Raw genomic sequence first — 22,603 nt, forward strand, 5'->3', positions numbered from 1 at the left:
AAATAAGAAGGAGAAAGAACCGATTATGTGAGTTCCAGTTTTTTGAAATCCTCTGTTGTTGCCTAGTGTTGTGGATGAATTCAGAAAATCAAAAAAACAAAAGAGAAGAAATTGATTAGCTTGAATAACAATTAAGAAATAGAAGGAGAAGTTACTAATCACTAGGAGTTGGAGGACGTTTGGATTTTCCACAAATAGAAATATGATGATGCCTTGGAAAGTGGAAACGCACCGTAGGTTTAATTCTCGTTCCCGCTACCTGTTTGGATTTGTCGCCGATTAGAGTATTGGGCCTTTGAAAAACTAGTCTATTAGGCTTAAAATTAATGGAATGTCATTATATAACCCTATATAACCATATAAAATGGGGGCCCGGGCGGTCGCCCAGCTTGCCCAGGCCCATGGGCCGGCCCTATATATATGCAATCAACTGATATGTTTTACTATTTAAATTTTATTTATTGTCAATCGTGTATCACACGATAACATATTATGTCAATAAATAAATGTAACGACTCATTTTTAACATGTTGATGCCAGGAAAGCAATCCACTTCCCTTTGGATCACCCCAAGGTTCAAGACAAGATTTAATTAAAAGAAACTCCTAGCAAGGTTTAATAAAATTATTCGAGACCACTCACCAATGAAGAGATCAGCATCGTCTGCATACCCATGTCACATGCCTTAGTCATCACCGCATTCAAGGCCTTCGTTTCTATAATGAAAAGAAAGGGAGCAATTGCATTCCCTTGCATGATTCCTTTGCTCAGCAAGAACTCATCAGTTGGTGCTCCATTTACAAGCACCGACGTACGAGAAGATGAGAGACATCCTTTAATCCATAAAAAACACCGAGAAGGAAAGCCTAGCTGCCTCATTATGGAGTCCAAAAAACTCCAACTAAAAGACTTAAAAGCCTTATTAAAAAATTCCTTAAAAAGTAGAGAACTCCTCTTAGATCTTTTCAGCCAGGAGATGGTCTCCCCCAATAAAAGCCATTTGAACTTCATCAACAACAAAGCCGATAATAGATTTTAAGCGATTATCGAGCACCTTTGAAATAACCTTATGTATGCACCCGATGAGGTTGATTGGCATTTAATCACCCAAGGAAAGTGGATGAGATGCTTTCGGGACCATAATGTGATGAAGGATGAGTTGCATCCAGAGTTGTTAATACCATCCGAATGAAACTAGGTGAACAAATTTAAAAACTCTGTCATCTATGATATCCCGTAAAGATCTTGTTTGTTGAATATGAATGTACAAACTAAGACTTTAAAATGAAATTATTGTAAATAAAATGTATTATGTGAACGTTAGGCTGAAAAGAAAAATTAAAGGATCAATTATATAATGTTTTGTAATTTTACAGTCGGTAGATGAGGACCATTGTCCTATATTTACAACTAAATCTGAAAAGACCCAATTTTTCCAAACAGTTTGTCAAATGATCTTATTTTTGCAGAAAACTCCTAATTGTCCTTAATTGGAATGGGCTCAATGATCACAGATAAGACTCGCTCTTTGGCTCGAGCAACCGGAGCTCCATGTCCATCTCCGTATTGGTATACACAATGTGAAATTCGAGCAAGATTAATAGCCATATCAATGAATGGATCTGTTGACTCTTGAGAAGAAGCAACTCGAGCTTTGATCATTTCCTTCCATGCTTTGTCGATTAAAGTTTTTATATATGCCAAAAGAAATACAAAAATTAGACAATAAATAACAGTTAAAGGTTTTATGAATACGTTGAAAAATTAAACATACCGATGAAGTACCCAAATCATTGCAAAGTCTAAAAACAATTGATGACCATTTCAAAAGATCATTATATTTCTCCATCTTCTCAACTATATCTTTCTTGAATTCTTGATTTATTAAAAAGTAACCATGAGTGAGTATAACCACTCCCGAGACAGATCGCCATGCATTATCCATATATTCTTGAAGTGTTGGAATGTATTTATTATGAGTCCACTTTGCTTCCAACAAAAATGCTTCAAGTAATTCACCCCACTGTGTCAATCCAACAGTAAAAAGATGTCGATCTCTAAGTAGTTAGTTAACGAACTGAAGTTGGAATTCGTAATGGTGATACTAACCACTTTCACAAGGGCTGGTAGGATGTCTTCGCCTTGTGTAATCGAGGTCTTACAACCTATTTCAATTATGGTGTTGTAAAGAGTGCGAAAGCATGGTTGTAAATACTCGGGCATATGTTTCACTGCATTAATGTCCCATGTTATTAACATGATCAACATTTCCCCTTGAAAAATACACGTTAGCTACATATGGATATTAAACAAGACATGAGTAATCAAATTTGCACATCAAAAATATTGCATACCTCTTGACAGCATCTGTGAACAGCACGAGCTCATCAAGAGAACCATAAACATCGTAGATGTCATCAATGACAGTAATTAACGTACAAACTTTTGTGAGCTCTACACGGCAAGAATTATATTGAGGCTCGAATACCACTCCAACCGACCAAAAGAAGCATTCCATGAGTCGATCCCTAACGAAGCTTAACTTGCTTGCTAGGCCTATATTTTTCCACCACCTTTTTGGTATATAGAGCGAAAGGTCAATACGGATTAATATATTATCAATTAATTTGTTTGTGGAGAACTGATAAAAGGCGAGTCATGTATACTTTGATACTTCTTGAAGTTCTTTCTTGAATTCCGATTGAACCATGTTGTAATCCAATGTTGCAAGCTCTAATAGAAGCATATTTGCATCTTTTCCTTTACTGTATGCGTCAATGTACCACCTCGCTTGTAATCTAAGCATCCTACGATACAAGGGGAGTTCCAATGCATGATTTATGTCTTAAATGGCTTCATTTTCTTGACACTTAAGTTTCAGCAAATGTTCCCTTGCATATAACTTGGCTTCCTGCAAATCTCTTTGGCACTCAAAAGAAAGATATGAAGCTTCATATAGACTTAGCAATCCCCTGACATCTGTCTCTAGACACCGCATGAAGCCACCATGACTATCCTTGAATCTTAAAAGAAAATCTGTGTTCAATTGAAATTGAATGTTAATCATGAGAATTGAAATATATAGAGAATAAGTTAATTTTCATATCAAAGAAAAGTATACCATTTATCGTGATAAGCATGATGTTTATTCAAGGAAACTTAGAAGTACCTTGAGACACACTATAACCATGTTTCCTATGAAGCCTGAATCTAAGAGACGCCGCATGAAGACTACTTACGTTCTTTTTCTGCATGTCTAATGAACTGCAATACACCTCTACCATCACGTATATGATGTCTCTTTCCTTAATGTGACTCTTCTGCACAAAGTAATACTTTAACTAAGTTCAACTATAATGAAGGTGTTTATAGAATCGTCATCAAGTTACGAATAAATGAAAACGGAGGAAATACCCACGCTGTCAGTTATTATCAACATACATGCACATGTGGTAAGTGGCAAATGGAAAGATTTGCTTGTTCACATGCTCTCGCAATTTGTCTTTTTAGAGGGGATAACCCTTTTTCCATTATCAATCATGTTTACACAACTGTGACGTACAAGCAACAATATCATGACTGTTTTTCACCACTTCATCATGTTGATTATTGGTTAGAGGTTGATTGGGGTATTCAAGGAGATAACTCAAAATGTGTTGTCGGTCGAGGTCCGAGGCGTGCAACTCAATTTCGTAACGAGATGTATGTTCGCTATCCTGATGAACCTCATAAATGTGGACTATACCATCAACCTGATCATAACAGAAGAAATTGTTCAGATTATCAACCAAGATTCAATGTGATATGAACCACGTAAATTTTATTATGCTTGTAATTTTATGTTTAATTTATTTTTTAGTACATGTTTAATTTTTTTGTGGTTGTGTTTTTAATTATCATGTAATTTCGTAATTTCGTAACATGTAATATATTCAGTATTGGTATCAATTAGAATTTGTATATTAAATTTTCTAATGGCATAAATCGCAATAACATAATATGCATTTTTCGGTTATATGTTTTTAATATATATAAATTAACATTTGTTTTAAGAAAGCTAAAAAAAACTAATTTTTTTAATAAAAAAGATATAAAATAAATATATCATATAAGTTGTAGGGTTATTATGAAAGTTGAACGAACGAGCCAAAATGTAAAATTATATATTAATACCTTGATTTTTATGTGAAGACAAGACAAAAAAAAAAAAAAAAAAAAAAAAGAAACGGTTTTTACATATGAAATAAAAATCAACCTATTTTTACAAAGGTTTCCTATTTTCTCTCAATTTTTGCAAAAAACTCTATATTTTTCCACCAATTGTTTGATATATAGAGCGAAATGTCAATTAATTTGTGTATGGAGCACTGAGAAAAGATGAGTCATGTATACTTTGATATTTCTTTCTTTCTTGAATTCCGATTGAACCATGTTGTAATCCAATGTTGCAAGCTCTAACAGAGGCATATTTGCATCTTTCATTTACAAAAGAACAAAAGCATAAAATTCTTGGTTGAGGTCTGTGTTTAACACAATTTTCTTAAAACAAATTCGTTCGGGTGTTTATTTCTCAGGATACAACGGTAGAAAACAATTTTTCTAGATTGCTGGAACCATCAGTTGGCCCGGATTATACCTTGGTTGCAGCAAGAGAGAAAAGATGAAACAGAAGCGTAAGAGAGGAAGAGAGGTTGATTTCGTTTCATCTGTTGTCTGGGATCAGTCACATATGTATTGTATATATACCCAATGCAATTAAAACGAAATCGTAACTGTCACAATTAAATAAGAAAATTAATCAACAAATCAAAACCGAAATCTATGATTAATTGCTCTTAATTTGTTTTTGTAACTGTTAAGATAAGAAAAAAAATGCAAAAAAAAGTCCTTGAACTTTTCTAATCGACCTATGGTGCATTCGTGCCCGCACACAAGTTTAGTGGCCCGTAGCCAATTTGGCTTGCATTTGGATGCAAAAAAGAGTCTTGGTTGTAATAAGTCTTAAAAATTTTGATAGTCTTTGTAGTTATAAACCAATTTCCTTTTCATTCTCCCACCAATGTGGGATGAATTTTAAACCCACTTAACTCTTTTATTTTTTCTTTCAATTGCCCTACTTTGACAAGTTATTTCTCATTCATTTTTAATCCTTTTTGGACGGATGATATATCGAAACGTAGATATCACGGAGGAGAACACGAATATATAATCAATAACTCGTTTTCATTATATATAGAGTCCAAAATTTGTGCTCAAAAATAAAGAAAATCCATTTTTGAAAATTAATTTTCCAACACGATGTACGACCTTGCTTGTAATCTAAGCATCCTACGATAGGAGGGGAGCTCCAATACATGATTTATGTCTACATGAGCTTCATTTTCTTGACGCTTAAGTTTCAGCAAATGCTCCCTTGCAAATAATTTGGCCTCGTGCAAATCTCTTTCCCACTCAAAAGAAAGATATGAAGCTTCGTATAGACTTAGAAATCCCCTGACACCAGTCTCTAGAAACCGCATGAAGCCACCATGACTATCCTTGAATCTTAAAAGAAAATCTGTGTTCAATTGAAATTGAATGTTAATCATGAGAATTGAAATATATAGAGAATAAGTTAATTTTCATATTAAAGAAAAATATAGGATTTATCGTGATAAGCATGATGTTTATTCAGGAAAACTTAGAAGCACCTTGAGACACACTATAACCATGTTTCCTAAGAAGCCTGAATCTAAGAGACGCTGCATGAAGACTACCACTACAAGAAAAGAAAGCATTAGCGGCGACGCCTTTAGCGGCGACAGCCAGCAATAGCAGCGACAAGTAACGCGTCTTTTACGTGTCGCCGCTATTGCTGGCTGTCGCCGCTAATGCTTTCTTTTAGCAATCCGCGTCATTTTCACCCCAGCCGTCCGATTTGTTTTCAATCTAACGGTTGTTAAGGAAAGCGGAAAGGCGCGTTGAGTTTTCCCTCCGTGTGTCGCCGCTAATGCCCTAATGTCGCCGCTATTGCCCTACGTCGCCGCTAATGCTAAACGCATATACCCTTCACAGTTTACCTTTCTGCCATTCACAGCTGATACTTCTCTCTCGTTTTTTCTTCAATATCTCGCAATTTTTCAACTTGGTGGACGCATTGCTTCTTGGACCGGTGCTAGCTAGCTTCTCCTTCCCTCAAGGCAGCCACAATACCGCCACAACCCCAACCAAGGTCGACATTTAGCCAAAATTCCGAAATTGCCCCCAACCAAGGTCAAAATTCTCATCTTCTTTATGATTTTTCTGTTTTAGATGATAAATAGTGAGTATTTTTCAAGTTTGTTGAGTGATTATGTTTGTATTTTGATATATGAATTGGTTATGCATTTTGTTGGATTGTATGTATTTTGTTGGTTATGCATTTTGTTGGATTGTTGAATTATTATGTGTGTTTTGTTCACATTTGTGGGAATTTTGTTGGATTGTATGTATTTTGTTGAAATTTATGTTTAGATTACATTGAAGTTATACCACATTGCCTTAACATGAAACTTAGATGTATATATTTGTATGAAATTGGAATATGCAAATTGGATTAAATTGGAATATGCAAATTGTATGAAATTGAATATATATACATTTGGCTTAATTGTATGAAATTGGATGAAATTGAAATATGCATTTAGCTTAATTAGGTTATTGAAATATGAAATTGGATGTATACATTTAGCTTAATTAGGCTATTAATAGCAACTTACTTCTAGTAATGTATTGTATATGGTTTGAAAGTGCTTAATTTTGTTAGTGACTTAATGTTTGACCAACTTAATAGCAACATACTTTTAGTGACTTAATGTTGGTCATTACAACTTTAGCTTTAATTAGGTTATTAATAGCAATGTATTTCTAGTAATTTTAATTTAAATAGAATAAAATTAAATTAATTTAAAAAAACATTAAAAAATAATAAATTAATTGTAAAATCAACTTAATGTTTTCCCTCCGTGTGTCGCCGCTAATTCCCTAATGTCGCCGCTATTGCCCTACGTCGCCGCTAATAGCCGTCGCCGCTAATGCTAAACGCATATACCCTTCACAGTTTACCTTTCTCCCATTCACAGCTGATACTTCTCTCTCATTTTTTCTTCAATATCTCGCAGTTTTTCAACTTGGTGGACGCATTGCTTCTTGGACCGGTGCTAGCTAGCTTCTCCTTCCCTCAAGGCAGCCACAATACCGCCACAACCCCAACCAAGGTCGACATTTAGCCAAAATTCCGAAATTGCCCCCAACCAAGGTCAAAATTCTCATCTTCTTTATGATTTTTCTGTTTTAGATGATAAATAGTGAGTATTTTTCAAGTTTGTTGAGTGATTATGTTTGTATTTTGATATATGAATTGGTTATGCATTTTGTTGGATTGTATGTATTTTGTTGGTTATGCATTTTGTTGGATTGTTGAATTATTATGTGTGTTTTGTTCACATTTGTGGGAATTTTGTTGGATTGTATGTATTTTGTTGAAATTTATGTTTAGATTACATTGAAGTTATACCACATTGCCTTAACATGAAACTTAGATGTATATATTTGTATGAAATTGGAATATGCAAATTGGATTAAATTGGAATATGCAAATTGTATGAAATTGAATATATATACATTTGGCTTAATTGTATGAAATTGGATGAAATTGAAATATGCATTTAGCTTAATTAGGTTATTGAAATATGAAATTGGATGTATACATTTAGCTTAATTAGGCTATTAATAGCAACTTACTTCTAGTAATGTATTGTATATGGTTTGAAAGTGCTTAATTTTGTTAGTGACTTAATGTTTGACCAACTTAATAGCAACATACTTTTAGTGACTTAATGTTGGTCATTACAACTTTAGCTTTAATTAGGTTATTAATAGCAATGTATTTCTAGTAATTTTAATTTAAATAGAATAAAATTAAATTAATTTAAAAAAACATTAAAAAATAATAAATTAATTGTAAAATCAACTTAATGTTTTCCCTCCGTGTGTCGCCGCTAATGCCCTAATGTCGCCGCTATTGCCCTACGTCGCCGCTAATAGCCGTCGCCGCTAATGCTAAACGCATATACCCTTCACAGTTTACCTTTCTGCCATTCACAGCTGATACTTCTCTCTCGTTTTTTCTTCAATATCTCGCAGTTTTTCAACTTGGTGGACGCATTGCTTCTTGGACCGGTGCTAGCTAGCTTCTCCTTCCCTCAAGGCAGCCACAATACCGCCACAACCCCAACCAAGGTCGACATTTAGCCAAAATTCCGAAATTGCCCCCAACCAAGGTCAAAATTCTCATCTTCTTTATGATTTTTCTGTTTTAGATGATAAATAGTGAGTATTTTTCAAGTTTGTTGAGTGATTATGTTTGTATTTTGATATATGAATTGGTTATGCATTTTGTTGGATTGTATGTATTTTGTTGGTTATGCATTTTGTTGGATTGTTGAATTATTATGTGTGTTTTGTTCACATTTGTGGGAATTTTGTTGGATTGTATGTATTTTGTTGAAATTTATGTTTAGATTACATTGAAGTTATACCACATTGCCTTAACATGAAACTTAGATGTATATATTTGTATGAAATTGGAATATGCAAATTGGATTAAATTGGAATATGCAAATTGTATGAAATTGAATATATACATTTGGCTTAATTGTATGAAATTGGATGAAATTGAAATATGCATTTAGCTTAATTAGGTTATTGAAATATGAAATTGGATGTATACATTTAGCTTAATTAGGCTATTAATAGCAACTTACTTCTAGTAATGTATTGTATATGGTTTGAAAGTGCTTAATTTTGTTAGTGACTTAATGTTTGACCAACTTAATAGCAACATACTTTTAGTGACTTAATGTTGGTCATTACAACTTTAGCTTTAATTAGGTTATTAATAGCAATGTATTTCTAGTAATTTTAATTTAAATAGAATAAAATTAAATTAATTTAAAAAAACATTAAAAAATAATAAATTAATTGTAAAATCAACTTAATGTTTTCCCTCCGTGTGTCGCCGCTAATGCCCTAATGTCGCCGCTATTGCCCTACGTCGCCGCTAATAGCCGTCGCCGCTAATGCTAAACGCATATACCCTTCACAGTTTACCTTTCTGCCATTCACAGCTGATACTTCTCTCTCGTTTTTTCTTCAATATCTCGCAGTTTTTCAACTTGTTGGACGCATTGCTTCTTGGACCGGTGCTAGCTAGCTTCTCCTTCCCTCAAGGCAGCCACAATACCGCCACAACCCCAACCAAGGTCGACATTTAGCCAAAATTCCGAAATTGCCCCCAACCAAGGTCAAAATTCTCATCTTCTTTATGATTTTTCTGTTTTAGATGATAAATAGTGAGTATTTTTCAAGTTTGTTGAGTGATTATGTTTGTATTTTGATATATGAATTGGTTATGCATTTTGTTGGATTGTATGTATTTTGTTGGTTATGCATTTTGTTGGATTGTTGAATTATTATGTGTGTTTTGTTCACATTTGTGGGAATTTTGTTGGATTGTATGTATTTTGTTGAAATTTATGTTTAGATTACATTGAAGTTATACCACATTGCCTTAACATGAAACTTAGATGTATATATTTGTATGAAATTGGAATATGCAAATTGGATTAAATTGGAATATGCAAATTGTATGAAATTGAATATATATACATTTGGCTTAATTGTATGAAATTGGATGAAATTGAAATATGCATTTAGCTTAATTAGGTTATTGAAATATGAAATTGGATGTATACATTTAGCTTAATTAGGCTATTAATAGCAACTTACTTCTAGTAATGTATTGTATATGGTTTGAAAGTGCTTAATTTTGTTAGTGACTTAATGTTTGACCAACTTAATAGCAACATACTTTTAGTGACTTAATGTTGGTCATTACAACTTTAGCTTTAATTAGGTTATTAATAGCAATGTATTTCTAGTAATTTTAATTTAAATAGAATAAAATTAAATTAATTTAAAAAAACATTAAAAAATAATAAATTAATTGTAAAATCAACTTAATGTTTTCCCTCCGTGTGTCGCCGCTAATTCCCTAATGTCGCCGCTATTGCCCTACGTCGCCGCTAATAGCCGTCGCCGCTAATGCTAAACGCATATACCCTTCACAGTTTACCTTTCTCCCATTCACAGCTGATACTTCTCTCTCATTTTTTCTTCAATATCTCGCAGTTTTTCAACTTGGTGGACGCATTGCTTCTTGGACCGGTGCTAGCTAGCTTCTCCTTCCCTCAAGGCAGCCACAATACCGCCACAACCCCAACCAAGGTCGACATTTAGCCAAAATTCCGAAATTGCCCCCAACCAAGGTCAAAATTCTCATCTTCTTTATGATTTTTCTGTTTTAGATGATAAATAGTGAGTATTTTTCAAGTTTGTTGAGTGATTATGTTTGTATTTTGATATATGAATTGGTTATGCATTTTGTTGGATTGTATGTATTTTGTTGGTTATGCATTTTGTTGGATTGTTGAATTATTATGTGTGTTTTGTTCACATTTGTGGGAATTTTGTTGGATTGTATGTATTTTGTTGAAATTTATGTTTAGATTACATTGAAGTTATACCACATTGCCTTAACATGAAACTTAGATGTATATATTTGTATGAAATTGGAATATGCAAATTGGATTAAATTGGAATATGCAAATTGTATGAAATTGAATATATATACATTTGGCTTAATTGTATGAAATTGGATGAAATTGAAATATGCATTTAGCTTAATTAGGTTATTGAAATATGAAATTGGATGTATACATTTAGCTTAATTAGGCTATTAATAGCAACTTACTTCTAGTAATGTATTGTATATGGTTTGAAAGTGCTTAATTTTGTTAGTGACTTAATGTTTGACCAACTTAATAGCAACATACTTTTAGTGACTTAATGTTGGTCATTACAACTTTAGCTTTAATTAGGTTATTAATAGCAATGTATTTCTAGTAATTTTAATTTAAATAGAATAAAATTAAATTAATTTAAAAAAACATTAAAAAATAATAAATTAATTGTAAAATCAACTTAATGTTTTCCCTCCGTGTGTCGCCGCTAATGCCCTAATGTCGCCGCTATTGCCCTACGTCGCCGCTAATAGCCGTCGCCGCTAATGCTAAACGCATATACCCTTCACAGTTTACCTTTCTGCCATTCACAGCTGATACTTCTCTCTCGTTTTTTCTTCAATATCTCGCAGTTTTTCAACTTGGTGGACGCATTGCTTCTTGGACCGGTGCTAGCTAGCTTCTCCTTCCCTCAAGGCAGCCACAATACCGCCACAACCCCAACCAAGGTCGACATTTAGCCAAAATTCCGAAATTGCCCCCAACCAAGGTCAAAATTCTCATCTTCTTTATGATTTTTCTGTTTTAGATGATAAATAGTGAGTATTTTTCAAGTTTGTTGAGTGATTATGTTTGTATTTTGATATATGAATTGGTTATGCATTTTGTTGGATTGTATGTATTTTGTTGGTTATGCATTTTGTTGGATTGTTGAATTATTATGTGTGTTTTGTTCACATTTGTGGGAATTTTGTTGGATTGTATGTATTTTGTTGAAATTTATGTTTAGATTACATTGAAGTTATACCACATTGCCTTAACATGAAACTTAGATGTATATATTTGTATGAAATTGGAATATGCAAATTGGATTAAATTGGAATATGCAAATTGTATGAAATTGAATATATACATTTGGCTTAATTGTATGAAATTGGATGAAATTGAAATATGCATTTAGCTTAATTAGGTTATTGAAATATGAAATTGGATGTATACATTTAGCTTAATTAGGCTATTAATAGCAACTTACTTCTAGTAATGTATTGTATATGGTTTGAAAGTGCTTAATTTTGTTAGTGACTTAATGTTTGACCAACTTAATAGCAACATACTTTTAGTGACTTAATGTTGGTCATTACAACTTTAGCTTTAATTAGGTTATTAATAGCAATGTATTTCTAGTAATTTTAATTTAAATAGAATAAAATTAAATTAATTTAAAAAAACATTAAAAAATAATAAATTAATTGTAAAATCAACTTAATGTTTTCCCTCCGTGTGTCGCCGCTAATGCCCTAATGTCGCCGCTATTGCCCTACGTCGCCGCTAATAGCCGTCGCCGCTAATGCTAAACGCATATACCCTTCACAGTTTACCTTTCTGCCATTCACAGCTGATACTTCTCTCTCGTTTTTTCTTCAATATCTCGCAGTTTTTCAACTTGTTGGACGCATTGCTTCTTGGACCGGTGCTAGCTAGCTTCTCCTTCCCTCAAGGCAGCCACAATACCGCCACAACCCCAACCAAGGTCGACATTTAGCCAAAATTCCGAAATTGCCCCCAACCAAGGTCAAAATTCTCATCTTCTTTATGATTTTTCTGTTTTAGATGATAAATAGTGAGTATTTTTCAAGTTTGTTGAGTGATTATGTTTGTATTTTGATATATGAATTGGTTATGCATTTTGTTGGATTGTATGTATTTTGTTGGTTATGCATTTTGTTGGATTGTTGAATTATTATGTGTGTTTTGTTCACATTTGTGGGAATTTTGTTGGATTGTATGTATTTTGTTGAAATTTATGTTTAGATTACATTGAAGTTATACCACATTGCCTTAACATGAAACTTAGATGTATATATTTGTATGAAATTGGAATATGCAAATTGGATTAAATTGGAATATGCAAATTGTATGAAATTGAATATATATACATTTGGCTTAATTGTATGAAATTGGATGAAATTGAAATATGCATTTAGCTTAATTAGGTTATTGAAATATGAAATTGGATGTATACATTTAGCTTAATTAGGCTATTAATAGCAACTTACTTCTAGTAATGTATTGTATATGGTTTGAAAGTGCTTAATTTTGTTAGTGACTTAATGTTTGACCAATTTAATAGCAACATACTTTTAGTGACTTAATGTTGGTCATTACAACTTTAGCTTTAATTAGGTTATTAATAGCAATGTATTTCTAGTAATTTTAATTTAAATAGAATAAAATTAAATTAATTTAAAAAAACATTAAAAAATAATAAATTAATTGTAAAATCAACTTAATGTTTTCCCTCCGTGTGTCGCCGCTAATGCCCTAATGTCGCCGCTATTGCCCTACATCGCCGCTAATAGCCGTCGCCGCTAATGCTAAACGCATATACCCTTCACAGTTTACCTTTCTCCCATTCACAGCTGATACTTCTCTCTCGTTTTTTCTTCAATATCTCGCAGTTTTTCAACTTGGTGGACGCATTGCTTCTTGGACCGGTGCTAGCTAGCTTCTCCTTCCCTCAAGGCAGCCACAATACCGCCACAACCCCAACCAAGGTCGACATTTAGCCAAAATTCCGAAATTGCCCCCAACCAAGGTCAAAATTCTCATCTTCTTTATGATTTTTCTGTTTTAGATGATAAATAGTGAGTATTTTTCAAGTTTGTTGAGTGATTATGTTTGTATTTTGATATATGAATTGGTTATGCATTTTGTTGGATTGTATGTATTTTGTTGGTTATGCATTTTGTTGGATTGTTGAATTATTATGTGTGTTTTGTTCACATTTGTGGGAATTTTGTTGGATTGTATGTATTTTGTTGAAATTTATGTTTAGATTACATTGAAGTTATACCACATTGCCTTAACATGAAACTTAGATGTATATATTTGTATGAAATTGGAATATGCAAATTGGATTAAATTGGAATATGCAAATTGTATGAAATTGAATATATACATTTGGCTTAATTGTATGAAATTGGATGAAATTGAAATATGCATTTAGCTTAATTAGGTTATTGAAATATGAAATTGGATGTATACATTTAGCTTAATTAGGCTATTAATAGCAACTTACTTCTAGTAATGTATTGTATATGGTTTGAAAGTGCTTAATTTTGTTAGTGACTTAATGTTTGACCAACTTAATAGCAACATACTTTTAGTGACTTAATGTTGGTCATTACAACTTTAGCTTTAATTAGGTTATTAATAGCAATGTATTTCTAGTAATTTTAATTTAAATAGAATAAAATTAAATTAATTTAAAAAAACATTAAAAAATAATAAATTAATTGTAAAATCAACTTAATGTTTTCCCTCCGTGTGTCGCCGCTAATGCCCTAATGTCGCCGCTATTGCCCTACGTCGCCGCTAATAGCCGTCGCCGCTAATGCTAAACGCATATACCCTTCACAGTTTACCTTTCTGCCATTCACAGCTGATACTTCTCTCTCGTTTTTTCTTCAATATCTCGCAGTTTTTCAACTTGGTGGACGCATTGCTTCTCGGACCGGTGTTAGCTAGCTGCTCCTTCCCTCAAGGCAGCCACAATACCGCCACAACCCCAACCAAGGTCGACATTTAGCCAAAATTCCGAAATTGCCCCCAACCAAGGTCAAAATTCTCATCTTCTTTATGATTTTTCTGTTTTAGATGATAAATAGTGAGTATTTTTCAAGTTTGTTGAGTGATTATGTTTGTATTTTGATATATGAATTGGTTATGCATTTTGTTGGATTGTATGTATTTTGTTGGTTATGCATTTTGTTGGATTGTTGAATTATTATGTGTGTTTTGTTCACATTTGTGGGAATTTTGTTGGATTGTATGTATTTTGTTGAAATTTATGTTTAGATTACATTGAAGTTATACCACATTGCCTTAACATGAAACTTAGATGTATATATTTGTATGAAATTGGAATATGCAAATTGGATTAAATTGGAATATGCAAATTGTATGAAATTGAATATATACATTTGGCTTAATTGTATGAAATTGGATGAAATTGAAATATGCATTTAGCTTAATTAGGTTATTGAAATATGAAATTGGATGTATACATTTAGCTTAATTAGGCTATTAATAGCAACTTACTTCTAGTAATGTATTGTATATGGTTTGAAAGTGCTTAATTTTGTTAGTGACTTAATGTTTGACCAACTTAATAGCAACATACTTTTAGTGACTTAATGTTGGTCATTACAACTTTAGCTTTAATTAGGTTATTAATAGCAATGTATTTCTAGTAATTTTAATTTAAATAGAATAAAATTAAATTAATTTAAAAAAACATTAAAAAATAATAAATTAATTGTAAAATCAACTTAATGTTTTCCCTCCGTGTGTCGCCGCTAATGCCCTAATGTCGCCGCTATTGCCCTACGTCGCCGCTAATAGCCGTCGCCGCTAATGCTAAACGCATATACCCTTCACAGTTTACCTTTCTGCCATTCACAGCTGATACTTCTCTCTCGTTTTTTCTTCAATATCTCGCAGTTTTTCAACTTGGTGGACGCATTGCTTCTCGGACCGGTGTTAGCTAGCTGCTCCTTCCCTCAAGGCAGCCACAATACCGCCACAACCCCAACCAAGGTCGACATTTAGCCAAAATTCCGAAATTGCCCCCAACCAAGGTCAAAATTCTCATCTTCTTTATGATTTTTCTGTTTTAGATGATAAATAGTGAGTATTTTTCAAGTTTGTTGAGTGATTATGTTTGTATTTTGATATATGAATTGGTTATGCATTTTGTTGGATTGTATGTATTTTGTTGGTTATGCATTTTGTTGGATTGTTGAATTATTATGTGTGTTTTGTTCACATTTGTGGGAATTTTGTTGGATTGTATGTATTTTGTTGAAATTTATGTTTAGATTACATTGAAGTTATACCACATTGCCTTAACATGAAACTTAGATGTATATATTTGTATGAAATTGGAATATGCAAATTGGATTAAATTGGAATATGCAAATTGTATGAAATTGAATATATACATTTGGCTTAATTGTATGAAATTGGATGAAATTGAAATATGCATTTAGCTTAATTAGGTTATTGAAATATGAAATTGGATGTATACATTTAGCTTAATTAGGCTATTAATAGCAACTTACTTCTAGTAATGTATTGTATATGGTTTGAAAGTGCTTAATTTTGTTAGTGACTTAATGTTTGACCAACTTAATAGCAACATACTTTTAGTGACTTAATGTTGGTCATTACAACTTTAGCTTTAATTAGGTTATTAATAGCAATGTATTTCTAGTAATTTTAATTTAAATAGAATAAAATTAAATTAATTTAAAAAAACATTAAAAAATAATAAATTAATTGTAAAATCAACTTAATGTTTTCCCTCCGTGTGTCGCCGCTAATGCCCTAATGTCGCCGCTATTGCCCTACGTCGCCGCTAATAGCCGTCGCCGCTAATGCTAAACGCATATACCCTTCACAGTTTACCTTTCTGCCATTCACAGCTGATACTTCTCTCTCGTTTTTTCTTCAATATCTCGCAGTTTTTCAACTTGGTGGACGCATTGCTTCTCGGACCGGTGTTAGCTAGCTGCTCCTTCCCTCAAGGCAGCCACAATACCGCCACAACCCCAACCAAGGTCGACATTTAGCCAAAATTCCGAAATTGCCCCCAACCAAGGTCAAAATTCTCATCTTCTTTATGATTTTTCTGTTTTAGATGATAAATAGTGAGTATTTTTCAAGTTTGTTGAGTGATTATGTTTGTATTTTGATATATGAATTGGTTATGCATTTTGTTGGATTGTATGTATTTTGTTGGTTATGCATTTTGTTGGATTGTTGAATTATTATGTGTGTTTTGTTCACATTTGTGGGAATTTTGTTGGATTGTATGTATTTTGTTGAAATTTATGTTTAGATTACATTGAAGTTATACCACATTGCCTTAACATGAAACTTAGATGTATATATTTGTATGAAATTGGAATATGCAAATTGGATTAAATTGGAATATGCAAATTGTATGAAATTGAATATATATACATTTGGCTTAATTGTATGAAATTGGATGAAATTGAAATATGCATTTAGCTTAATTAGGTTACTGAAATATGAAATTGGATGTATACATTTAGCTTAATTAGGCTATTAATAGCAACTTACTTCTAGTAATGTATTGTATATGGTTTGAAAGTGCTTAATTTTGTTAGTGACTTAATGTTTGACCAACTTAATAGCAACATACTTTTAGTGACTTAATGTTGGTCATTACAACTTTAGCTTTAATTAGGTTATTAATAGCAATGTATTTCTAGTAATTTTAATTTAAATAGAATAAAATTAAATTAATTTAAAAAAACATTAAAAAATAATAAATTAATTGTAAAATCAACTTAATGTTTTCCCTCCGTGTGTCGCCGCTAATGCCCTAATGTCGCCGCTATTGCCCTACGTCGCCGCTAATAGCCGTCGCCGCTAATGCTAAACGCATATACCCTTCACAGTTTACCTTTCTGCCATTCACAGCTGATACTTCTCTCTCGTTTTTTCTTCAATATCTCGCAGTTTTTCAACTTGGTGGACGCATTGCTTCTTGGACCGGTGCTAGCTAGCTGCTCCTTCCCTCAAGGCAGCCACAATACCGCCACAACCCCAACCAAGGTCGACATTTAGCCAAAATTCCGAAATTGCCCCCAACCAAGGTCAAAATTCTCATCTTCTTTATGATTTTTCTGTTTTAGATGATAAATAGTGAGTATTTTTCAAGTTTGTTGAGTGATTATGTTTGTATTTTGATATATGAATTGGTTATGCATTTTGTTGGATTGTATGTATTTTGTTGGTTATGCATTTTGTTGGATTGTTGAATTATTATGTGTGTTTTGTTCACATTTGTGGGAATTTTGTTGGATTGTATGTATTTTGTTGAAATTTATGTTTAGATTACATTGAAGTTATACCACATTGCCTTAACATGAAACTTAGATGTATATATTTGTATGAAATTGGAATATGCAAATTGGATTAAATTGGAATATGCAAATTGTATGAAATTGAATATATATACATTTGGCTTAATTGTATGAAATTGGATGAAATTGAAATATGCATTTAGCTTAATTAGGTTACTGAAATATGAAATTGGATGTATACATTTAGCTTAATTAGGCTATTAATAGCAACTTACTTCTAGTAATGTATTGTATATGGTTTGAAAGTGCTTAATTTTGTTAGTGACTTAATGTTTGACCAACTTAATAGCAACATACTTTTAGTGACTTAATGTTGGTCATTACAACTTTAGCTTTAATTAGGTTATTAATAGCAATGTATTTCTAGTAATTTTAATTTAAATAGAATAAAATTAAATTAATTTAAAAAAACATTAAAAAATAATAAATTAATTGTAAAATCAACTTAATGTTTTCCCTCCGTGTGTCGCCGCTAATGCCCTAATGTCGCCGCTATTGCCCTACGTCGCCGCTAATAGCCGTCGCCGCTAATGCTAAACGCATATACCCTTCACAGTTTACCTTTCTGCCATTCACAGCTGATACTTCTCTCTCGTTTTTTCTTCAATATCTCGCAGTTTTTCAACTTGGTGGACGCATTGCTTCTTGGACCGGTGCTAGCTAGCTGCTCCTTCCCTCAAGGCAGCCACAATACCGCCACAACCCCAACCAAGGTCGACATTTAGCCAAAATTCCGAAATTGCCCCCAACCAAGGTCAAAATTCTCATCTTCTTTATGATTTTTCTGTTTTAGATGATAAATAGTGAGTATTTTTCAAGTTTGTTGAGTGATTATGTTTGTATTTTGATATATGAATTGGTTATGCATTTTGTTGGATTGTATGTATTTTGTTGGTTATGCATTTTGTTGGATTGTTGAATTATTATGTGTGTTTTGTTCACATTTGTGGGAATTTTGTTGGATTGTATGTATTTTGTTGAAATTTATGTTTAGATTACATTGAAGTTATACCACATTGCCTTAACATGAAACTTAGATGTATATATTTGTATGAAATTGGAATATGCAAATTGGATTAAATTGGAATATGCAAATTGTATGAAATTGAATATATACATTTGGCTTAATTGTATGAAATTGGATGAAATTGAAATATGCATTTAGCTTAATTAGGTTACTGAAATATGAAATTGGATGTATACATTTAGCTTAATTAGGCTATTAATAGCAACTTACTTCTAGTAATGTATTGTATATGGTTTGAAAGTGCTTAATTTTGTTAGTGACTTAATGTTTGACCAACTTAATAGCAACATACTTTTAGTGACTTAATGTTGGTCATTACAACTTTAGCTTTAATTAGGTTATTAATAGCAATGTATTTCTAGTAATTTTAATTTAAATAGAATAAAATTAAATTAATTTAAAAAAACATTAAAAAATAATAAATTAATTGTAAAATCAACTTAATGTTTTCCCTCCGTGTGTCGCCGCTAATGCCCTAATGTCGCCGCTATTGCCCTACGTCGCCGCTAATAGCCGTCGCCGCTAATGCTAAACGCATATACCCTTCACAGTTTACCTTTCTGCCATTCACAGCTGATACTTCTCTCTCGTTTTTTCTTCAATATCTCGCAGTTTTTCAACTTGGTGGACGCATTGCTTCTTGGACCGGTGCTAGCTAGCTGCTCCTTCCCTCAAGGCAGCCACAATACCGCCACAACCCCAACCAAGGTCGACATTTAGCCAAAATTCCGAAATTGCCCCCAACCAAGGTCAAAATTCTCATCTTCTTTATGATTTTTCTGTTTTAGATGATAAATAGTGAGTATTTTTCAAGTTTGTTGAGTGATTATGTTTGTATTTTGATATATGAATTGGTTATGCATTTTGTTGGATTGTATGTATTTTGTTGGTTATGCATTTTGTTGGATTGTTGAATTATTATGTGTGTTTTGTTCACATTTGTGGGAATTTTGTTGGATTGTATGTATTTTGTTGAAATTTATGTTTAGATTACATTGAAGTTATACCACATTGCCTTAACATGAAACTTAGATGTATATATTTGTATGAAATTGGAATATGCAAATTGGATTAAATTGGAATATGCAAATTGTATGAAATTGAATATATACATTTGGCTTAATTGTATGAAATTGGATGAAATTGAAATATGCATTTAGCTTAATTAGGTTATTGAAATATGAAATTGGATGTATACATTTAGCTTAATTAGGCTATTAATAGCAACTTACTTCTAGTAATGTATTGTATATGGTTTGAAAGTGCTTAATTTTGTTAGTGACTTAATGTTTGACCAACTTAATAGCAACATACTTTTAGTGACTTAATGTTGGTCATTACAACTTTAGCTTTAATTAGGTTATTAATAGCAATGTATTTCTAGTAATTTTAATTTAAATAGAATAAAATTAAATTAATTTAAAAAAACATTAAAAAATAATAAATTAATTGTAAAATCAACTTAATGTTTTCCCTCCGTGTGTCGCCGCTAATGCCCTAATGTCGCCGCTATTGCCCTACGTCGCCGCTAATAGCCGTCGCCGCTAATGCTAAACGCATATACCCTTCACAGTTTACCTTTCTGCCATTCACAGCTGATACTTCTCTCTCGTTTTTTCTTCAATATCTCGCAGTTTTTCAACTTGGTGGACGCATTGCTTCTCGGACCGGTGTTAGCTAGCTGCTCCTTCCCTCAAGGCAGCCACAATACCGCCACAACCCCAACCAAGGTCGACATTTAGCCAAAATTCCGAAATTGCCCCCAACCAAGGTCAAAATTCTCATCTTCTTTATGATTTTTCTGTTTTAGATGATAAATAGTGAGTATTTTTCAAGTTTGTTGAGTGATTATGTTTGTATTTTGATATATGAATTGGTTATGCATTTTGTTGGATTGTATGTATTTTGTTGGTTATGCATTTTGTTGGATTGTTGAATTATTATGTGTGTTTTGTTCACATTTGTGGGAATTTTGTTGGATTGTATGTATTTTGTTGAAATTTATGTTTAGATTACATTGAAGTTATACCACATTGCCTTAACATGAAACTTAGATGTATATATTTGTATGAAATTGGAATATGCAAATTGGATTAAATTGGAATATGCAAATTGTATGAAATTGAATATATACATTTGGCTTAATTGTATGAAATTGGATGAAATTGAAATATGCATTTAGCTTAATTAGGTTATTGAAATATGAAATTGGATGTATACATTTAGCTTAATTAGGCTATTAATAGCAACTTACTTCTAGTAATGTATTGTATACGGTTTGAAAGTGCTTAATTTTGTTAGTGACTTAATGTTTGACCAACTTAATAGCAACATACTTTTAGTGACTTAATGTTGGTCATTACAACTTTAGCTTTAATTAGGTTATTAATAGCAATGTATTTCTAGTAATTTTAATTTAAATAGAATAAAATTAAATTAATTTAAAAAAACATTAAAAAATAATAAATTAATTGTAAAATCAACTTAATGTTTTCCCTCCGTGTGTCGCCGCTAATGCCCTAATGTCGCCGCTATTGCCCTACGTCGCCGCTAATAGCCGTCGCCGCTAATGCTAAACGCATATACCCTTCACAGTTTACCTTTCTGCAATCACAGCTGATACTTCTCTCTCGTTTTTTCTTCAATATCTCGCAGTTTTTCAACTTGGTGGACGCATTGCTTCTTGGACCGGTGCTAGCTAGCTTCTCCTTCCCTCAAGGCAGCCACAATACCGCCACAACCCCAACCAAGGTCGACATTTAGCCAAAATTCCGAAATTGCCCCCAACCAAGGTCAAAATTCTCATCTTCTTTATGATTTTTCTGTTTTAGATGATAAATAGTGAGTATTTTTCAAGTTTGTTGAGTGATTATGTTTGTATTTTGATATATGAATTGGTTATGCATTTTGTTGGATTGTATGTATTTTGTTGGTTATGCATTTTGTTGGATTGTTGAATTATTATGTGTGTTTTGTTCACATTTGTGGGAATTTTGTTGGATTGTATGTATTTTGTTGAAATTTATGTTTAGATTACATTGAAGTTATACCACATTGCCTTAACATGAAACTTAGATGTATATATTTGTATGAAATTGGAATATGCAAATTGGATTAAATTGGAATATGCAAATTGTATGAAATTGAATATATATACATTTGGCTTAATTGTATGAAATTGGATGAAATTGAAATATGCATTTAGCTTAATTAGGTTATTGAAATATGAAATTGGATGTATACATTTAGCTTAATTAGGCTATTAATAGCAACTTACTTCTAGTAATGTATTGTATACGGTTTGAAAGTGCTTAATTTTGTTAGTGACTTAATGTTTGACCAACTTAATAGCAACATACTTTTAGTGACTTAATGTTGGTCATTACAACTTTAGCTTTAATTAGGTTATTAATAGCAATGTATTTCTAGTAATTTTAATTTAAATAGAATAAAATTAAATTAATTTAAAAAAACATTAAAAAATAATAAATTAATTGTAAAATCAACTTAATGTTTTCCCTCCGTGTGTCGCCGCTAATGCCCTAATGTCGCCGCTATTGCCCTACGTCGCCGCTAATAGCCGTCGCCGCTAATGCTAAACGCATATACCCTTCACAGTTTACCTTTCTGCCATTCACAGCTGATACTTCTCTCTCGTTTTTTCTTCAATATCTCGCAGTTTTTCAACTTGGTGGACGCATTGCTTCTTGGACCGGTGCTAGCTAGCTTCTCCTTCCCTCAAGGCAGCCACAATACCGCCACAACCCCAACCAAGGTCGACATTTAGCCAAAATTCCGAA

General features: G+C 32.5%; 1 pseudogene; it reads right to left on the reverse strand.

Moving 5' to 3' along the window:
- Window positions 1–1,476: 1,476 nt before the first annotated feature.
- Window positions 1,477–22,603, reverse strand: part of LOC111917021 ((E)-beta-ocimene synthase, chloroplastic-like) — a 36,544-nt pseudogene continuing 15,417 nt past the window's right edge.

This window comes from Lactuca sativa, chromosome 4, assembly GCF_002870075.4.
Source record: "Lactuca sativa cultivar Salinas chromosome 4, Lsat_Salinas_v11, whole genome shotgun sequence".
Taxonomy (NCBI): domain Eukaryota; kingdom Viridiplantae; phylum Streptophyta; class Magnoliopsida; order Asterales; family Asteraceae; genus Lactuca; species Lactuca sativa.